We start from the raw sequence: 20,418 nt of genomic DNA, 5'->3' as shown, positions 1-20,418 counted from the left end.
ACCCCATAGACACCTCCCCTTGCCCCTCTCCCATCCTGCTGTGTCCAAAACACCTAGTAACATCAGAAAGCAGATAGAGAAGGGCAAAGATCAGTTTTACAATGGTCAGTGTACAAAGGTACTAAAAATACTCACACACACACACACACACACACACACACACACACACACACACACACACTCATTCACCACACTAGCTAAAACCAGTTTCCCTCACCTGCTGATCTGCTCAGGAAACAGATCCATCATTTTTAATTTGCTAATAGTGCAAAATGAATGCAAGCACCACAGGTTTGGAATCCAAATGGAAATGACATGGCAGCACTAAGGCAGGGATGGCTCTCTCCGCACAGACCGCTGGGTAATCGCCACGGCCCAGGATAGTAGATTATTTGACCTCTTACTCTTTTCGTCTTTTCTCATTTTCTGAAAAACTCAAAAAATTTTTTCAATGGGAAAAAGTTAAGCCATTGAGTAAAATCACCTCAGAAGTATATAAGATTTTTTTTATGGGGCAGGCATAGATTTATAATCATAAATGTAATTTTTGTTCAAAGAGACGTCTGGGCTGAGTCTTATAGATTGTGGAGGAGTTGGGGGAGGGGCAGGAGGAAAATCTGGTGTACTTGAAGACACAGAGGCAGGACTAAACATGGGATATTTGGAGAATTGCAGAGGGATGGCCATGGCTGGAGCATAGAGGGTAAATGGAAACTAACAGAAGAAAAATGAAAACGAGTCATTAAGGAAAATGACCTACTTAACAAGAGGGAACAATCTCACTAGAAACAAATTAAAGAAATTACATATACCCAGACAGGATTTTAAAACTTTGTTAGACTGAGAAGTTATATTCTTCTAAGGGAAATATTTATTAGTATTCGTATACTTCATACAGTCATGTTTGTTGTGCTGCTTTAGTAAAAATTTACTTATGTCTATTTATAACAAACACTGAAGCATTCTAACCAGTCTACTAGCAGGATCCCATGGGCCACTCCTTTCTCTTTAACTTTCCATATTCACTTGTTCCAACAACCAAGCTGATACCTGCCAGAGCAGGTTTCAGTACTAGAGAGAAATCAATGGATCCTGGCAGCTGTCTCAGCTCTCTTCAAAAGGTGACCTTTAGGTATGGCAGCAAAAGCATATCACCAACCATGACATACTAACGTTTAGAATCCTCAGCTTCAGGATGCATATACTAACAAAGTCTCCCACTAATGTCAACTTCAAGGTTATTAAAACATCATAGCTGATTTCCTTATTCTCCACCCACATATTTTCTTTTTTTTTTTTTTACTTGAAAAGAATGGAGATTGAATGTCCTAAAGCCAAGCTTAATTCTCTCAGCTATGGAAAACTCAAACGTTGCTACAATATTTTAAAGTAACAGTTTCCAACACTCCTCATATCTGTAAACCACATGGTGTTTATATTAGGTAGTCAGGTTTTTTAAATAAAAGAGAAAAAAAAAAACCCTAGTTGCTATGGACAAATCACTCATACATACAAAAATGAATACTCACAGAATGCAAAACCTCAATATTCATAATACTAAGAGAAAAGGAAATCTGTCTCTAGTTTAAAATCAAGCCCCATTCCTCATTTTGAAGGGCAGACTAAGATGAGATTTGTACTATGGCCTGCAGCCAAAAGTGGACTATTTTGGTAGATATAACATAAGGGTATGGTATTTCAAAAAGCTCATGGAAAAATAGAATTGAAAGATAATATGAATCTTTCTACAAACTTTTTGAGGTACCTTCGTGCGTGTGCGTGTGTGTGTGTGTGTATGTGTGTGTGTGTACATATGTGTTTTCTGTTCTGTAAGGAATTAACAGTTAAAGGCCCTGTTATTTCACTTTACAATTCTGGCACAATTCCATAACCCAGGCAGTGTTTGCCAATGAAACTTCCTGCGATGACAAAAATATACTAAATCTTTGCTGTCCAGTAGTCACTAGCCACACATGACCACTTGAAATGTGACTAGTGCTACTGAGGAACTGAATATGCAATTTCATTTAATAGCAATTATTTGCATTTAAATAGGCACCTGTGGCTAGTGCTAATAGACAGCACAGGCTAAAAGATGGTGCCAACCTTTGGCAATATGGTGAATTAAGTAAAATTACTTTCCATTTTCTCTGCCCTCCTTCCTAACATAGCACCTGCCACAGCTACAATTAAATAACTAATTATGGCTCTCCTTTTGAACATCTGCATCTGCCACAGGAATGTAAACTCCTGAGTGGCTGCTTCTGTGGTGTTCATGGCTGTATACAAGTAGTTAGCATGGGGTCATGCCCGAAGCAAGGCTCCAAAGCAACTGTTGAATGAAACAATTGGGTGCCACTAAATACATGTTCTTCTCAGCCTAAAATTTCTCAGGACTGCTGCCACCTATCCACAGCAAAATCTCACTTTCTGACTTCTTAATTCTGGCAAGGAATAGTCAACCCATCCCAAAATTAGCCCATCCCTTTACAACTAATAAATTGCCTACTCCCTTTGTATTCAGGCCCTTTTTAACAAGAGTCTTCTGGAGAAAATTATCAAAGGACTGACCACCATGTTAATTAGCAGTTTCAAGGTCAGGTGGAGTAATAACAGGTCCATTTAGGGGAGGCAGGGGCCAGTGGAGTAACAGTGAGTATATCTGGTGGCAGATGAGCTGGTGGAATTCTTCTAATCACACCTCTGAAAAGGCTGCCTTATCTTCCTACTTCAAGAACAAGTCACATGGCTAACAGCACCCCACTTCACATAAAAATGCGTTCTAAGTAAATTATATTTTTCAGCCTATGATCAAGAGAAAATTGTGGGGTTTTGTTTGTTTGTTTGTTTCTCCTGATGTGTTTTCCATTAGGAAACTCAAACTTTGGTTTTCGATCTTTCTCCTCCTAGAGTTGCCGCAACAAAGTACTACAGACTGGGGGGCTAAACAAGAGAAATTTATTTCCTCACAATTCTGAAGGCTAAAGACCCATATCAAGGTGTTGCAGGGTTGCTTTCTACTGAGGCCTCTCCTTGACTTACAGATGTCTGTCTTCTCCCTGTGTCTTCCATGGTCTTCTCTCTGTACCTAAGTCTAAATTAATTTCCTCTTCTTACAAGGACACCAGTCATATTCAGTCATATTAGATTAGTCTCCCTCACCCCCCTTCCATCCCCAGTGCCCTCATTTAACTTAACTACGTCTTTAAAGGTCCTATCTCCAAATACAGTCATATTCTGAGGTACTGGAGGTTAGGATCTCAACACACAAATTTTAGGAGCACACCAGCCAGCCCATAACAGTCACCCCTCTCCCAATGTTCCAATCTCTGTCACAAATTAAGTTATCTATATTCAACCACACTAGAAATCTCTGTGTTTAAAGTTTGGGAATAGTTTGCCTAATGCACTGTGAATAACAAACCCTTTCCTGCCCATCCTCAGATGGACATTTTTCCCTCTGAATTTACATGCCTATAAGTTGAGGAGTTTCATCATTACTATTATAAAGTACGGCTCTACCAGTGTTAATGTGCTTTTTCATTTACTATATGAAATACGCATGTAGCAGGCATGACAGTCTTATCACACTAGGGACATGGACTCCATGTCCAGATCGCCGATGTTTCAATCCTGGCTCTGCCACTCATTAGCTAGCTGACCTTGTTAAAGGTTAACTATTACCTAACCTTTCTGTCCCTCAATTTTCTATGTATAAAACAGAAATATTAATGGTACCTACATCACATGGTTGTTATCAGAATTAAATGACTTAATAAACACAAAGCGCTCAGAACACTGTCTAGAGAGAGTAAGTAAAACTATTAGCTGTTACTATTATTTGCTGTTGTTAAAGTGCATTCTGTATTTTTAAAATATATTCAAAAAGAGAATAATATTTAGAAGTTCCAGTTAGTCATATGCTTGACTCCAGTTTATAGTGAATATTCTGATTTTCCCTAAAATCACTTTTTTCTGGTGTACCGAAGTTGTTTTTCAGTAATTCTCTAAGTCATTGGATAAAAATAATGATGATCACAAAATAAGAGAATTATCCCAAAGGGAGAAGGTTTACCAGTTTGGTGCATAAGTGAATTCTAGAGCATTTTCTCAAGGCATTTTTATATATTTATAGCACTAGGTATATGATGACCTCTGGATAAATATTTAAAGAATGACAGTGATAAAGATGGTGATGATTCAAAAAGGAAAGAAGGAACTCAAGGATAAAAGTTACCCAGATTTTAAAAAAAGATCGTATAAGAAATTCTAAAGTTCAGTCACTTTGAATTGTTAATGATAGCTGAACGATGCTGGAAAAAGACAAAAATACAGATAATTAAAGTATCTTTTTTCAGTCCTCTTATGAATAACCAAAGGCAACAGTGACTAAAGTCTTATTGCACTGGGATGATTTTTAACATTCTTTTATAGGTTTATATCCATATAAATTAATTCAACAAACATGTCTTGAGCACATACTGTATGCTCATACTATTGTAATAATAAAAAGTCAAATGTGGGCACTAGAATTGTAAAATGTAGGACTGAGTCTCCAAAAATTGTATACAATGTTTACTCAGCATATCTGTGTACATGTGCACACACATGCTGTACACTGCATCAGTGAGGGAAATGGCTGGAAAGAGCTGAAGCCCTGGTCTAGAAACTTGTGCACCTCTGTAAATAACCCTGAGAACAGTCACCAGTTGCCTGACTGTCAAAAGCTGGCCACCAGAGGAAGAGAAAAATAGAAGTGGGCACTGGGCCTACTGAGAGCAAAAGCTAAAACCAAAACAGTCCAGTGCATGTGGGAGCTTGCCTGTGTTCTGTGAAGACAGAATTTTATCTGTATTCTGTGAAGACAGAATCTTTTCCTAGCCTGGTAGGAAAAGATGAGACTGAGTAAAAGAGCAGGCCAGGGAAAATGAAACTCCCAAGTGCTAGACTAACAAAAAGGACAAAATGTCAACCCTATGAAGTTGCCAAGAACCACAAGAACACCCATCTTCTCAAGTGCTACATAGGCATCAAATGGCAACACTGGTGACCATGCCCGTGGGTACCGAGAACAGGCTTCAGAGTCTCACAGATCAAGGTTTGCACCCACCTCCGCTGCTTACCAGCTAGTCACGGTATCTCGAGCACACTGCACAGCTTCTGAATGCCTCTGTTTTCTCATCTGAAGCCCAGCATTGTGCTGAGGCACAGCCACTGGAGGAGCTGGCTTTAGTATGAGAAGAAGACATGGGAACAAATCATGATGATATTGATATGGGAAGTCAGGGAAGTGAGCACAGGAAGAAAATCATGTATATGCAACAGATATAGCACGAAAAAGGAGATTATTTGGTTTTCTTGAGAATTGGAGAAGACAGGGTTGAGGGGCATGAAGAGAAAAGAGCAGAACACCTGTGCTGGATTTGAGTGCTGACGAGGGGCTGTTTAGGTGACCAAGGAGAGAAAGAGCATCATAATTGGCAGGAACAGCACATGCAAAGGCACAGAAGCCTGAAACTGCCCCATTGTTTCTAAGAAACAGAACTGTGGGACTGTGACAGTAATAAATGTGGAGGGAAAGAGCTAAGGCCCCATCACAGAGCACCTTCTACCCAAGCCAACAGCCTGGAATTTTTTCTTACAGCTAACAGACAAACATCAAATTATTTCTCTCACTCAAGTCCATTTGGGCTATTAAAAAGGCTTGTTCACTTTTAATTCTCTTTAATGAATTTAGAGCATTTTTTGAAGAAGATAAAAAAATTGAATTAAATTTTCTCTCATAAAAAGGTTATACTAGACTTGAAAAGAGGATTTCTGTTGTAGAGTTACAAACTGAATCAACTATGTTTGGTTGTCAAAACCAATCAAAGTGAAGATCTAGCTGAGCTACAAATGAAATTTCCTCATCTGGTGTATATAATACTCTGGACTGTTGAACTTCTCTACTGTGCTTCGATATACAAGAAAATAACAGGTTCACGAGAAGACACACCTCCGTGAATCCTTCTGAAATTACTAAAGACTTCTAAATATAAACCTTAGCCGGGAAAATCACTATATTAGACAATAAGTATAATTAATATAAGTACTAAAGGCACTCAAAACTTCGTAGAAAATGGAAGCCCAGAGACAGAAAAATGATTAGTTAGACTGACAACTCCGTGGCAGCTATGACAAATTCACAGGGCACCATTCACATAGCTTCAATGTGAATGGCGCCCCCCAAGGTTGTGCAGTGCACAACTTACTCAGTGTTATGCAACAGCTCTGGCCAATTCAGGATTGGATGGTGCTGCTAATAAAGAAATGGCATTGGTGTAGAAATGTCTAATCAGAAGCTCTAAGAAGATAATTTTGGTTGAATTGATGCTTAACTTCAATGAAATTCATAAAGTACCATGTAATTAATTTTCAAGGCCAGCTGTAGTTCAGCGATCCTTATGAAGACTCTTCCTGAATATCCTTGACAAGGAAGCCAAAGGAACTGCCCTTCCCAAATGCAGTTATTTAAAGAGTAAGGACAGTGGTAATCACTTCACTCTTTGCTCCGTCTCCCTCTGACCAGAGAAGAATCACTAGAACAAAATTATACTTCCTGAGATGAACCCAGTGTTTTTCAAGGTACTATTAAGCAGAGGATGACAGAAATCATTCCATCTGGTTGATATAACTGTGATTTAGTAGCAAAGAATGTATTTTCCAGAATTTGAAATTGTAATTTCCACCCTGATGGTGATTATAATAATTATATTGCTTATATATTTTTATGTTTTTCATGAGAATAACTGAGAACGGATTTAGACAACCAAAAACTCAGAGTAAAATGTCATTCCACTAATATTATCACATCTACGTGTGTTATTACAGAGCTTGCAATGAGGGGAGTTAATAAATGGGTTGTTTCATACAAGAATCAGGGGCCTATGTCGTAACACACACACACACACACACACACACACACACACACACACACACACAAACCCACACTAAATATACATATAATTGTTCCTTTCAGTAGCATTCTTCCTCTCCCAGGCTAAAAGGTATTATTGATAAAGGAGAACAGGAAGGAAGTTGCTGGCTTTTTTCCTCTTTGGTTTCAGATTACATGTAAAGACTCCAAGTTGACTCAGAGGATACGTAATATATATTGTTAAGAATCTTTAGTGCCATATATTCAGATTTAAAATTAGGACACAGTTACTACTAAAACACGCTTTTTCATACTCAAGAATTTACAATCCAGCATTATTTTTAACAGTCTCACATATCAGTTTCTTGGTTGATATCAAACCCACAATAAACAAGAGCCTGTTTCCTGCAACATGTGTAATAACTGTGGAGAACCATCTGGAAGGTAAGGGAATGAGGAAGTGGTGTGCAACCAGCCATGATTTCACCAGCAAATAAACTGTATGTAGCACTCAAGTCTCTATAGGACTGTTCCAGAATATGTTCAAATTGTGCCCACCCAAGCAGTTTGGAGGAATAAACTACTAATTCAATAATGTACCAACAGGGAAAATGAGTAATTCTCAAACACTTAACCTTCCTCTCTCTATATTTTTGCTTTGTTAAGAAAAAAAAAAAAAGTGAAGCCCAATTAAATCTGGAAAAACAGAAAATTACAGTGAGACAGACCCACGTTTCTGATCCAAGGCAATTAGAATCTGTTGCTGAAGCCCAGGCTATCTAGTATATTTTAAATGTATATGAGAAATACATCTCTTAACACATATTTAAGAAAATGAAGCTCAACTTTCTGAGACTAGATTTGTCTGTAATTGATCAGGAAACTTCTTTTTGGCCCAAGAGATTGATAATTCCCATGTAACAGGACCCATGAACCAATTTTATTCTAGTTGTTTTATAATGCCAGCTGCTGAAGAGCAGACAACTGGGAGATCCAGAATATTCTAGTTGATTACGGGATATTTCTAAGAGATTTGGATTCCAGTCTTTTTATCCTGGAATTCATTGTAAAGCAATTTGAGAACTTTCCATCCCTGAGTACAATTGACTCAAAAATCCATTGAGAATAGTGTCTTAAATAAACTCTCAAAGAGTTTAGCTATTTTTAGAACACATAACTTTGTTCTAGCAGATTTACAAACTGAATCATGAGGCATTAGTGTATTTCGCTGCATCCTGAAGGATTCTCTTCAGCTACAAAGAAACCTGTACCCTTCTTTGTCTCAGAAAGCCTGCAACTTCTACCTAACAACTCAATAACCTTTCCAGGAAATCATCTGATGATGTAGAAGTCTAAAATTCAATTCTAAGTCATGCATCTGTGATAAGAAATCTTTTCCTTCCAGAAGTTACCTTCTTTCCAAAACATTGATATGTTGATTATAATAATAATGATGATGATGATAATTCATGTTTCTTGCCTTGTTCAAATAGCTCTCCAGTTATGTATAAATTATTTTTATTAATCTAAACTTATTTTTAAAACTTTGAGGGGATTTCTATTTCAAAGAATCTATAATTGATCTTCTTGTAAAGCCATGAATTTTTCCTTAAAGGGAAAATCCAGCTCCTAATTATTCTGCTTTGGAAAATAGGTATCTTTACTTACTACAAAAGCTTAAAGTATCAATAATAGATAGAGAGTGATTAATAATACAAAACTGTTTTACAAGAAGTGGGAAATAAGGAGGGGGGGAAGGTTTATCCCCCTAGCCTGATTCTATGAGTATGTAATCTCATGCATGATTTATATTTGAGCACCCTGGATCTACTTGAAATAAGAGAAATCTAATTAAATTGGAAAATAACCACTTCTGGATTGAGGAAAATTTTCTTGCCACCTATTATGATTTTTTTCAATATGGATTTAAAAGAACAACATCTAATTTTATTGTTCTTAACCTAAATTATCAGTTAGATATTTACATATACATATATGTATATACATGTATATATATACACATATAGTATTTTATACATACAGATTTATATATTTATGTGCATACATTGACAATGTTAAACTTTACCTGAGCCCTGTGTTCTGGAAAACAGAGACAGTTAAGAAATCCCCCATCCTTTTGTGTTCTGGGAAATGTCTTACTGCAAGGAGCCACTCTCCCCCAAAGGTCTTAGCTAAGACTCATGGATGTCCTTTGTTTACCTATGACAAGGCCAGACACAGATGCTCCAAATTCCCTTTCTTTCCTCATAAATGATTAGCTGAACTCTTTGTACCCACTGACTAATCTGGACAAAATACCTGCTAACCTTGCCTTGGCCAAACTTTAGTTGAGATTCTCTCCTCCCTTTAGGCCTTTGAACTTTGACCCACCCTCAACCTGAGCTAGCACACAGCCCTTCCTTAATGACCTCTTCTGAGAAAGGACTGACCACAAGGAAAGATCTCCCCTAACTGTTGGATCAACTATGGGATCGTACCACCCACTCCCCCATATATATCTTCCTAACCTTCTTTTTCTCTCCCTATAAAAGCAAAGCCCTTTCTGCTGACCTTTGAGATGCATGCAGATCTTATGGTACGAGCCGCCTCCCTATTACAATACCCCCCTATTGCAACAGATCCCTTCCCCTATTGCAATAAGTTTTTCAAATAAGATCTCTCTTTAAATTCAGATTTGGTTTTATTTTACTGTGTGTGTGCGTGTGTGTGTGTGTGTGCGTGTGCGTGCGCGCGTGCGCGCATGCACATCACACATACCTATATATTCAGAGAAGTGAGCTCACTTTGTTCTGATTGGCTTGATCCTAAGAAAATTAGATACATGTATCCGATTTTTTTTGAGTAACAAGTTCAGAAGAAGAGCTTATGTCTGTAAAACCTAAAAGGACTGTAAGAAACTAAAAAGAAACAATTTTGTTATCAACGTTTTCTTTCTGCTTCTATCATGGTAGAAATTAGTTTACACCGAATTAACACATCAAACTCACCTTACCTAAAACTTACCTTAGACTAGGAGTCTATGTGTAAAGAACAAATTTTCTCTAAAAAAAGGTTTCCTGTGAGAAAAGTCAAACCTTTGATAATCTCACAAGTTAGAGCCAAATCCTCTGGTCTATGATGCATCTATTCATTAGGATCCTGCCACTTTTGAATTATTCAGAATCATTATAAAATGCAGCTTTCATCTGGGAAAAAAAAAATGTACCTCCGAGAGACACTAAATTTAGTTCTACTGGAGATAAAGTAAAGTAGTGTGTGCTTCCATAACCATGTCAACAGACTGGCTTTTATCTCTACTAAACTCCTAGGCAGCACAGCTGGGATGCAGCCACCCCAGGCAGAAATCTGGACACCATGTAACCAGCCTGCTTATTGCTAAGAAGCATTAACATTCTATCTGAACTGTCCTATACTGTTGGATAAGGGCTGTCTGAAATATTTTAAACTTGTGACTTTTTTATTATTATAGATGCCCTAATTATACTTTTTTAAAAAAGAATTTACCCTTCTTTCTAACACTAATACTAGTATTCTGTATTACACAACCCTTTCTCTCTGCATCTTTTCAGTTTTAAATTATAGAAATATCTCAAAAACCAACTTTATAACATCCTCCTCTGCAACTATAAGCTGTCAACTCAATTTTATGGATACACATGGACATAAAATGTTTCCACAGATTATTTTTTAGGTGGGTGATTAAATTCACTTACAATTAACAATATGACTCATGACCAGATTTGCTATAATAACAAATTAGCTATGATGCTAATGAGTGGTAATTAAATGATCAAGGCAGAAATTTTAGAACTCCCCAGACCATGCTGGGGAGGTCCAACACATCTTTATTTTGATTTGTTTTCTTTTCACCATTATTTTCAGATTGTTTTGGCAACCACACTCAAGTATCAAGACACAAGGCAGGGTTTTGGAATCTGTGAAAGGCTGAAATATTTACTCTCTGCTCAACTGGTACTTCCTCATGGAAGACTTCCCTGACCTCTCCCACTAGGTCAAACCCATTGCACATTCTCACAGCTCCATACAACTTCTCCTTTAACATACTTATCACAATGACAAATTCAACACACGGTTGTGTGATGATTAAATGACTGCCTCCCCCACTAGACTGTCAGCTCTCTGAGACCAGAGGGCCACGTTTCTATTCACCAGTACATTCCCAGGCGCAAAAAAAAAAAAAAAAGTAAGGACTTTTATAGTTACATTTGTTGAATATATGAATTTGGCTTCATCAAAACTAAAATAAAATTTTTAAATTTTTAAAATTATTGTTTGCTATCTTATGGATTAGACACCTCTTTTATACTTTGTGTCTCCTTATCTATAAATGTCAATGTGAAAAGAAATTAAATCAACTTCTTGAGGTGGTAGAAAAGGGTCTTCATTCTGCACTAATAAGCCGAAAAACAAGATTCTGAAAATGTGTCTAGGAATACCTTTTCAAACATCTAGTCCAAGGATAAATATATCAAACGTAGCCTATAAATCCCCAGGAACAGAGGCCTTCTTCATAAAGCCTTATAATATTTTCTTTTGTGTACAGAGATAATGATACTGACACAGGAAATTCAAGTTGTTTTTCTAGAAGTGATCCATCCATTCTCTCTCTCCTGCCATCCACCTCCTTCCTGATGATCAGTGACATGCATTGTAAGGCAGCTGGCTAAGATCACAGGTGAGTCTAGGGCTGGCTAGGCTGGGTGAGACTAAATCAGCTGCCACTAGAATCAGACCCTCAGTTTTGGCCTCATCGCTATTTTGCTCCTCCCAGTTGCATTCACCAAACATTTCCAGCATGATAGATACTGTCGTCAAAATTCCAACATTATTTTTACAACATTTAATAGACAAAACATTAAAATAAATTTTGAAATAAAATGAAAATTTAAAAAATAAATGTAGAGAAGATACAGACTAGATCAATACACAACATTTCTTTCCCTAGCTACTGGGCACACTTAACCTAATAATGTAAGAAATTATTAAGGTTGGTAGGTAAATTTTTGAGCAAATGGATACATAACTAGCTGGCTAGATAGGTGAACAGACAGGGATGTCTTGAAGTAGTACTTACTTCTGTGGTCTGTTCTGTACAATTACTTTTTACTATAGAGCACTTAATCTGTGGAGTTTAATAGACTGTAATCTATATTTCAGTCTATTAAACTCCAGTAGAAGAATGTCTGTGAACATTCAACTTCAGCAGAAGAATGTCTGTGAACTGTAAACTGAATTTAGTTATCAGAACCTCTATAATGTTGTTTGCATATTCTCAATGCAATGCAGCCTTGTGGAATGAAAGAATAAAAAAGATCATTTCATTTGCAAAAATTCCCAACAGGATGGCAAGTGTAGTCTATCCCATTCGAAAAGAGCCACCTGGAAAGGTGGGAAATGGGAGGGATTGCAATGGGAGACTGTGTGAAATAGGAACAGAAACTGAGTATACTTCGGGTCTCATAGTGCCATGGGTTAAAAAAATCAAAGACAAGACATAAAAGACGTAAAAGAGAGGCTGTATAAGTAGAGAGAGTTAAACTGTTCATAAGTTTAGTGATGAAAGGACCAATGAATTTAAGCAAGGTAATGTAATTAAATGAAAGAGAAGATTGAAAATAACGTATTTCATATAATCATAACATGCTAGAGCTGGAAGGACTCTAGCAATTATAATGTCCAATTTCATTTTTAGGCAAGAAAATCTAGCCCCAGAGAAGACAGAAAATTTTATAAGATCCTATTAGTTGCAGATTTCTAGATTCATAGTCCAACGTGATTTGTTTGTTGTTCAACTTCTTATAGGTCTAAACTCTTAGATAATCTTAAGATAAAACAGAAGGGAATTTATAGCCCAATAATGTGTTATTTTGGATGTATAATTAGAAGGTGTTTTCTTTAAATTCAGCAGAATTAAAAGCTTTGTTTAAACGCTTTAAAGGTTCACCTCTCAAGGTTGATGATTTAAAGCCTGTTCAACTTTGCCCCTAAGGAGGCACGTTTCTTCTCAGCCAATTCAGGGATGCCTGAGGAATTCACTTCACCTCTCATTTCTAAATCAGCTCAGGTTTGTTATTCCAAGGAAGAAGATTCCACAATCCTGCTCTGACAGCTTAGTTGAGAAAGGACAGACAGATTGGGAGTCTGATCAGCAGAACTGTGGCTATGGAGGAGTGGGCCTGAAGAAGGCACATGCGAGTATGGCCTTTACTGAATTTTTGATAGAGGCATGGCTCTTAAACTTCCTCTGTCTCATCAAGAAGTGGCAGCTAGGAACATCTAGACTAAAGCTAGTGAACAGCAACATGGTCCAAGAGAAACAAGAGGAAGCTGGCTGGGTTCTCGGGGATCCACGATCTGGCCCTCTGTTTTGGTATCTTTGTTGTTGTGCTGTTTTGCTTTCATGATCTCAATGGTATCTATCCAAGGGCTCATCTGTATTTCATTTAGGGGTGATCAGGCACTGGAGAGCTGATTCATGCTTCCCAAGCTCATAGGAGATGGAGCAATTTTTAAAAAGGGAGTTAACTGATTCATTTACAAAGAGAAATGTGACTACCAGGCAGATGGGACTAGTTATGCCACTTGGCCAACCCATTCTATCTCTACTAGAAAAGTATACTTGGGAAACCAGTCTGAGAATAGACAGTTGCTTGGTGAATGTAGTGTCAGAGCAAGAGGAATTGGCCATCTCAAGCTACACTCTCTTGATGCAGCTTTCTGTGCTGCAGGAATACAAGGTGATTGAAATATTCATGCTAGCTGGATGGGATATTCACTCTCTTGGAGTAAGTAAGACAATAAATATAAAGAACTTGGTATACTTGACACACAGGAAGCACTCAGTTCATACAAGCTATTATTATTATTATCGTGCTACAAATATTCTGACAATAAAGCACAGTGGGCTAAGGAGTTAAATCCCTGCTCCACACATCAGTTCCCCTATCTATAAAGTGGTTGTAATACCAGTAACTTTACAAGGTTATCCTTAAAATTAATTAACACATGTCAAAATCATTGTAAGCTTTGAATGGTCATTATTAATAATAAAAATAACAAACATTTACATAGCACTTTATATATGCCAGACACCACTTTATATATATATATATATATATATATATATATATATATATATGTATTAACTCATTTAGTCCTAACTTTGACCCTATGAGGTGGGTACAGTTGAAGAACCTGTCACTGGTAGATTATATTCACAAATATCTGCTCTCCTTCTCTGAAGAGGTTTACTTTTGTCCCACTCCATTGAAGTCAGACTTGACCATTTGGCTTGCTTTGCCCAGTCAAATATGACTGGAAGGGGCAGGTGACACTACTGGGCAGAAGCTTTTAAAGCTACCTTGTGCTTCTCTATCTCTGGGATTGTAGAAGCATTTGTTGAGATGGAGTCCCCATTGGCCTGGTTTCCAAGTGACCTTTACTGACCTGTGATGGACATGCACTACAAGCAAGAAATAGGCTGTGGCTTTAAGCTACTGAGATTTTTAGATTTTTGTTAGCACAGCACAACCTTGCATATTCCAACTGATTCAGAAGCATATAGACAAAAGGAAATTTCCCCAAGGCCACACAGCTAGAAAGTATCTGGCTACAGAGTTTATACTCTCATCCACTTTGTTTTATGTTTCTCAATAATTGACAGGAATATCAATATTAAGAATATCTTATTATTAGTGCATTGTTGTCATTGCTTGGAAATCTGTTTCTAGATTTCATAAATAGCTGTTCTTTTCTGAATGAGTTGGCTCAGAAGAAAACCTAGTCTTTCTTCAGCTTCTACTGCAACAACAGCCAGCAGCTAGCAGAGACAATGGAGGTGGATGACACTGGACATGTTCCTTCTTTATATGACCTCACAGCAGCCCCCAAGGATGCAGTCACCATGGCTGCCAGAAGAACCTGGTTTGATCCTTACCATTAAACCCCACACACAGTGTCTCCTAGAATGATTTAAAATATCTATGGCCACTCAGTAGCAGGTAGCCCTTCAGTGGCAGGTAGCCCCATTCTCACTCAGCCTCTCAGCAATGAACAACTCTCTTCATACTTCTTTTCCCACTAGCCCATCATTCTGTGTCTCTTCTCATGTCTCTTTACAGTGAACAGAGACTTCAAATGTGTTTTCAGGCTGAATGAGAAACTTTATTTACTATGCTGACATCCATGTGATTTCCCTTACACTGTGAGACTGCCCAGAGCTGTGAGGGCCTGAAATGTAGGGATTCAATGAGGGAATCTGCCTGGGCTAGAAACACAAATACCCAAGGAGAAGTGACAAGCTTCATCCTCTGCTCTTCCCAAAGAAAATGAAACAGTTGTTAAGAAAAATGCAGAAGGAGCAAAGGCTTAAGCAGTGATAAAAAGTCAAAAAATTAGGTGGAAAAGATTGGTCATATATACTGAACATAAATCTGTAAAAGAGACCCAGTTTTATGGCACACATGGCAATGCATTAAACTATAAGCTGGAAATTCACCCAGGGAAAATATAAATACATATTTAACAGGAGTGACCACTGTTGAAGTAATAGTGTTATTTACTTGTTTATTTACTACATTTCATTCAGCTATGATAATAATGAAATTCATGAACAAATAAGAAGACAGCCACTTCTTAACCCTCTTATTTCTTCTTTAAGCTCTAGTGATCACCTACTTCGTAGGTTTTCTTTTATAATAAAATGTTTACTAATTGCATTTCTTCAATTTTTTAAATTTATTTCTACTTGATACCTCTTCAGCCTGCTAAAATTGTTTTTTCACTAAACTTTTAAAAATGTAAAATAAATGAAATTTATTTCCTTAAAATAGCCAACAGGCCAAGTTAAAAAATTATATATTGGGAAAGCTCACTAAAATGCTACTCTCATGTTCTTTCTAATTTCAGTCTTACAGATGTGACAACCTGATAATGAAGTTCTTTTTGTACTTAAAGAGTCAAAACACTCTGGATGGAGTCCAAGACTTTAAATGAATTCCATTTCACAGCAAATAGTGGTTTTATCAGTGATATGATGTAAGTTCATATCTCTCTTCCAAGAGATCTTCATAACTCATGAGTGAAACAGTTTCAAAATTAATAATGATTCACTATAACATGTTGGCTTTGTAAGTGAAGTTATAGTATCTCTTTCTTAGAGAACAGGGAGAGTTCCCATTGTGAGATTTTAATATTATACTAATAACCAAACTGCTATGGTTTAAATATTTGTGTCCCCTCCAAAATTCATGTTGAAACTTAACTGCCAATGCAACAGTATTAAGAGGTAGGGCCTTTAGGCGTTGATTAGGTCATGAAGGTTTCACCTTCATGGGCGAGATTAGTGCCTTATAGAAGGGCTAGAGGGAACTACCTAGATCCTCTTGCCCTTTTTTTCCCTTCCATTCATTCTGCCATGTGAGAACATAGCATTCATTTTCTCTGGAGAACCAGCAACAAGGCGTCATCTTGGGAGCAGAGACTGGGGCCCTCACCAGACACCAAACCTGGTGGCATCTTGATCTTGCACTTTCCAGTATCCAAAACTGTGAGAAATAAATGTCTCTTGTTTATAAATTACCCAGTCTTAGGTATTTTGTGACAGAAAACATTGGAAGTTTGGAGAAGTCTACTACTCTTGTTTAACTTCCTAGCGCTCAAGCTAAAAAACAGCAGCTAGTACATAAGCTGTAATAGTAGATGATCTATTCTGTTTTAAAAGCTCTGTCTTGGAGTGATTTGCACAGCATTTTCTCAGCCACATCTAGTAATCAGCTCCTGTCTCTAAACCAAACACGCACGCAAACAAACCTCAGAAAACACTAAGTGGGCTTACATCAGAAGTTATCAAAGAAGCAAACAAAAATAACAAAAAAACTTGTTCCTCCAATGGTCATCCTCACCTGGCAAACAAACAAAAAGTAATAGCCAACAAATAACACTGTCTAGTTTTGTGCACTGTGACTTAGATCTTTTGTAGGTATTATCTCATTTAATTCTCTCCTTGTAGACTGGTCCTGGAGGCCCAGGTAACACCCTTGACATTTGTATACCTAGCACCTTTCTCATGATCAGCACATTAACAAGCCCAAATAAACATTCACTGAACAGAAAGTGCATCAGGGTTCACGGTGCCATGTGTAGTCTAGTGTTATAATAAGCTCCTCTCCATGCTATACCTCTAGCTCATCCCTGCCCCATAAGCAAATGATGCCTACCTTCCCCACCCCTTCTCTCACCACTGCAGACTGTTAACTTCATGAGGTCAGGGTCTTAACAAATATCTACGGTCTGAATTCTTAGTAGAAAATTGTAGTACGTCTTACAGTTCACCTAGCTCTTTCACATACAAATATGTACATCTCTGCAGAGCTAGTTAAAGACATGGGCTCTGGAGCCAAACAAGCTGAGTTCAGACTCCAGCTCCACCACCTACCAGCTGAGTGACCTTCGGTAATACACATAGCTTTCAATCCCTCAATTTTCTTACCTGTAGAATGAAAAATGACAACAACAAAAAAAAGCTGGCTGTTGTATTAAATTGTTAATTCAAATAAACCTCATAAAATGGAGCCTGGTACATAGTGAGTGTTCTTTAAACATCAACAATTATTAATTTTGTTTGTGGTTGTTTTTCTCTCATCACAGTGTTAAGAATGAATTATTCCAACTGCCTAAATCATTTCTCCTTTCCTGTAAGAAAATATAAAAAGGGACCAATAACAATAAAGGAGATTGAAGCTGTTATCAGAAGGCTCCCAACAAAGAAAAGCCCAGGACCAGATGGATTCACAGCAGAATTTTACCAAACATTCAAAGAGGAATTGACACCGATTCTTTACAAACTATTCCAAAAGATTGAAACGGACACAAATCTCCCAAACTCATTCTATGAAGCAAACATCATCCTGATACCAAAACCAGGTAAAGATATAACCAAAAAAGAAAACTACAGGCCGATATCCTTGATGAATATAGATGCAAAAATCCTCACTAAAATACTAGCAAACAGAATACAGCAACACATACGAAAAATTATTCATCATGATCAAGTGGGATTCATCCCAGGGATGCAAGGTTGGTTCAACATACGCAAATCAATAAATGTGATACACCATATTAATAAACTCAAACACAAGGACCATATGATCATCTCTATAGATGCTGAAAAAGCATTTGATAAAGTTCAGCACTCATTCATGACAAAGACCCTCTATAAGTTAGGTATAGAGGGAAAGTATCTCAACATAATTAAAGCCATATATGACAAACCCACTGCCAATATCATCCTGAATGGGGAAAAGCTGAAAGCTTTTCCTTTAAGAACAGGCACTAGACAAGGATGCCCACTCTCACCACTCCTATTCAACATAGTGTTGGAAGTACTAGCCAGAGCAATCAGAGAAGAGAAGGAAATAAAGGGCATCCAGATTGGAAAAGATGAAGTCAAACTGTCCCTGTTTGCAGATGACATGATCCTATATATCGAACAGCCTAAAACCTCTACAAAAAAACTGTTGGAATTGATAAATGATTTCAGCACAGTAGCAGGATACAAAATCAACACACAAAAATCAGTAGCATTTCTTTTCTCCAATAGTGAACATGCAGAAGGAGAAATCAAGAAAGCCTGCCCATTTACAATAGCCACCCAAAAAATAAAATACTTAGGAATTGAGTTAACCAAGGAGGTGAAAAATCTCTATAATGAGAACTACAAACCACTGCTGAGAGAAATTAGAGAGGATACAAGAAGATGGAAAGATATTCCATGCTCTTGGATTGGAAGAATCAACATAGTGAAAATGTCCATACTACCCAAAGTGATATACAAATTCAATGCAATCCCCATCAAAATTCCAAAGACATTTTTCTCAGAAATGGAAAAAACTATTCAGACATTTATATGGAACAATAAAAGACCATGAATAGCCAAAGCAATGCTCAGCAAAAAAAATAAAGCTGGAGGCATAACACTACCTGACTTTAAGCTATACTACAAAGCTATAATAACCAAAACAGTATGGTACTGGCATAAAAACAGACACACTGACCAATGGAATAGAATAGAGAATCCAGAAATCAACCCACACACTTACTGCCATCTGATCTTTGACAAAGGCACCAAGCCTATTCACTGGGGAAGGGACTGCCTCTTCAGCAAGTGGTGCTGGGATAACTGGATATCGATATGCAGGAGAATGAAACTAGATCCATACCTCTCACCGTATACTAAAATCAACTCAAAATGGATTAAGGATTTAAATATACACCCTGAGACAATAAAACTTCTTAAAGAAAACATAGGAGAAACACTTCAGGAAATAGGACTGGGCACAGACTTCATGAATACGACCCCAAAAGCATGGGCAACCAAAGGAAAAATAAACAAATGGGATTATATGAAACTAAAAAGCTTCTGCACAGCAAAAGAAACAATTAACAGAGTTAAAAGACAACCAACAGAGTGGGAGAAAATATTTGCAAAATATACATCTGACAAAGGATTAATATCCAGAATATATAAGGAACTCAAACAACTTTACAAGAAGAAAACAAGCAACCCAATTAAAAAATGGGCAAAAGAGCTAAGTAGGCATTTCTCTAAGGAAGATATACAAATGGCCAACAGACATATGAAAAAATGCTCAACATCACTCAGCATCCGGGAAATGCAAATCAAAACCACATTGAGATACCATCTAACCCCAGTTAGGATGGCTAAAATCCAAAAGACTATGAACGATAAATGCTGGCGAGGCTGCGGAGAAAAAGGAACTCTCATACATTGTTGGTGGGACTGCAAAATGGTGCAGCCTCTATGGAAAATGGTATGGAGGTTCCTTAAACAATTGCAAATAGATCTACCATACGACCCAGCCATCCCACTGTTGGGAATATACCCAGAGGAATGGAAATCATCAAGTCGAAGGTATACCTGTTCCCCAATGTTCATCGCAGCACTCTTTACAATAGCCAAGAGTTGGAACCAGCCTAAATGCCCATCATCAGATGAGTGGATACGGAAAATGTGGTACATCTACACAATGGAATACTACTCAGCTATAAAAACGAATGAAATACTGCCATTTGCAACAACATGGATGGACCTTGAGAGAATTATATTAAGTGAAACAAGTCAGGCACAGAAAGAGAAATACCACATGTTCTCACTTATTGGAGGGAGCTAAAAATTAATATATAAATTCACACACACACATACACACACACACACACAAACCGGGGGGGGGGGGGCGGAAGAAGATATAACAACCACAATTATTTGAAGTTGATACAACAAGCAAACAGAAAGGACATTGTTGGGGGGGAGGGGGGAGGGAGAAGGGAGGGAGGTTTTGGTGATGGGGAGCAATAATCAGCTACAATGTATATCGACAAAATAAAATTTTAAAAAAAAATAAAAATAAATAAATAAATAAATAAAAATAAAAGAAAAGAAA

General features: G+C 37.5%; 1 protein-coding gene across 3 annotated transcripts in view; it reads right to left on the bottom strand.

Moving 5' to 3' along the window:
• Nucleotides 1–20,418, bottom strand: part of PLCL1 (phospholipase C like 1 (inactive)) — a 394,267-nt gene that overhangs the window by 15,516 nt on the left and 358,333 nt on the right. The gene's annotated exons all lie outside the window — the stretch shown is intronic.

This window comes from Cynocephalus volans, chromosome 1 (assembly GCF_027409185.1).
Source record: "Cynocephalus volans isolate mCynVol1 chromosome 1, mCynVol1.pri, whole genome shotgun sequence".
NCBI lineage: Eukaryota > Metazoa > Chordata > Mammalia > Dermoptera > Cynocephalidae > Cynocephalus > Cynocephalus volans.
This window is presented reverse-complemented; position numbering and strand designations above follow the sequence as displayed.